Genomic DNA, 2,693 nt, shown 5'->3' on the forward strand with positions numbered 1-2,693 from the left:
TTTCTGATAGTGCTGTCCTCGGGCCTTTTCTGAGCAGGTTTGCTGGATTACCGGCCCGTGACTCCTGACACACCTAGAACTGAGGGCTGCAGGTTATTAGAAAACGTATAATTGATTAATTACATGATTGCGATACATGAACAGATATTTAACCCTTTAACTTCTGGGTCGTTGCTGGTGACGGTTAAACACAAAGTCTTTAACATACTAACTATTAACAAGATCACCATAATTCTGGCAGATTCTGAAGGAGAAAAGCGGCGAGCCGCTGCCAGAATTATGTTGATCTTGTCAATGGTTGCAAAACTACAGTAAATAAATCAAAGAACATCAGCACAGGAGCTCTGGTGTTAAAGGGTTGAATAAAAGTCAACACAACTTAAATGAAACTCTTAAGAAGTGGGTATTTATCATCATAAATGGGCATCAATATGAAGGGGTTCATCTGACTGGTCAAATTTGTAAAGGGTTTTATTTGATTTGTTTATTACTTCAAGCTGCAACTGGATTGTTTTAGCTTGTGTGTAAACATGAATTGTAGTTGCACCATATTTTGTGTTATGTGTATCACACAGGCTGATATCAATGTGAAGATAGATTTTTGACTTACAGTGGTCTCTTGCTGTTTCGCGGTTCAGCTTGCCAAAACAAAATAACTTTATTAATCCTATCGGATCTTTGTTTTCATTTTATAATCCTGGATTTATTTTTCTACGGACGTTTGAACTTCCGCCCTGCGACAGACTGGCGACCTGTCCAGGGTGTACCCCGCCTTCGCCCATCAGTACCCGGGTTAGGCTCCGGCACCCCCGCAACCCGAAAGGGAAGAAGCGGACAAGAAGATGGATGGATGGATGGTTTGAACTTCCAGAGTTTTCCAAGAGAGAAAAGTGTAAAAATGTTCACGTCTGAGAAAAGTGTAGAAGAGAGTGTGTAGTGAGGAGTTTATTTTTAGAATGTGATCTCTGTGATAAATGAGGGTCCATCCACAATCTGAGTCCACTCACCCTGGCTCTACGACCGCTTCGCCAGCCCTTTGTGCCAGGCTGCCAACTACTGTCTTGTGTTATTTCGCCCACATCAGTTGAGAGATGACTCTGTTCCTGGATTTTGACTGTTGTTTCCTTTTTCTTCCAGCCTAATCAACCTCATGACCACTTTCATGTCTCGGACTGCTGCTACCTATACCCGATTCTGGATTCCACCACCATCCTTTACATAAATAAACTGTTTTGTTGGCATCAGGCGCCATAGCTGCTCATTCATAGAATTCTGCTAGAACTGAAAAAAAGTCATTGAAAAGATTCAGTGGATCAGAATGGAGATATAACGTTTTCACAACTAAGAAGTTTTTACCAAGTGATTATAATGATGTTTATAAATGACTACTTTAAAAAGATAAGGTTATTTCTATATTGTGTAGGTTTTTCTGCCAGCACAAGGATGACCCCTAGAGACAAATCTGTGATTTTAGACATTGAGCTGTCAAGTGTGTCATTAGTCTTCTCCACAGCGGTCTCCTGGTGCTCGGTGGTAAACAGCCTGAGTGCCTGGGGGGTGGTCTAACTGCAGCCGGTCGGAGCACAGATAATTATGACCCAGAGGCCAGAGTGAGGTGGACTTCTGGGATGTTTACAGATCTGTGTCCTTATTGTCGCAAACTCCTGTGGTGCTTTTGCAATCATTAAACTGGGTAATTTGCAGTTTAAAAACACCTTAAGTAAAGGTAATATCTCTGCAGCAGAGTTCCCAACTGTGTCCTCAGAGAACAATTAACTAAGATCAGTTAGTCCTCAAAGTTCAGTTCTCGACTGGTGATTTCCACTTAGCACTCACCTGCAAAAGCAAAATTCACACGCCATTGAGCCAAGAGGGCAGAACAGAAAACAAAATGAATACAGTTGTATACATTTCTTAAACTATTTGCAAACTATATTTGTGAAACTAAAGACCATAAATACATTGCTAGTCAGCTGTATATTGTAAAATTAATTGTAAAAAAAATAAAATAAAAATGAACGGCTTCAAGGAAATGACCTATTGCAAATCATTTTTAAAATGTAGACCCTACAACCAACGAGTGACCGCTGCACCACCAAAATACTGATTATTTCACTGAAGTACAGGCTGCTGTGACAGCTCTGTGGAGAACCACAGGAGGGGCTGAGCACCTAAGACAGGGGTGTCCAACACAACCGTACATGGGGCCAAAATCCAAAACACACTTTAGGTCACGGGCTGAACAGAACAATCATGGGTAACACTTTATAGCAGGATTCCTTAACAAGCTTTATTTACATATTAACAAACATTATTCATGTGTCTTTAGGGTGTTACTAAGACATTTAATATCACAATAAGCAGAATAAGGTTCATTAACATACTAAGTAAGGTTTATTAATACCTTCAGTGAGACTATTGTCTACAAAGGTCATATCAATAAACTGGTTTAAAGCCTGAAAATTGCATGAGCTTTCTTAATCAACATTATATTGAGTGTTTTGCGGCACATCATCTAAAATGTTACCCAAACATTTATTGAACACATAAAAAAATGTTAAAACATTTTAAAATGTAACCTGCTATTGTGAATATATTTTTTAGATGTTAATAAAACATTAAAAACTAAACCAAATAACTTATCACTTCAGATTACCCCAAAAATTTGGTGTTTTCCCTTATTTTGTGCAGTA

The sequence above is a fragment of the Oryzias melastigma genome, linkage group LG21 (genome assembly GCF_002922805.2).
Source record: "Oryzias melastigma strain HK-1 linkage group LG21, ASM292280v2, whole genome shotgun sequence".
NCBI classification, from domain to species: Eukaryota; Metazoa; Chordata; class Actinopteri; order Beloniformes; family Adrianichthyidae; genus Oryzias; species Oryzias melastigma.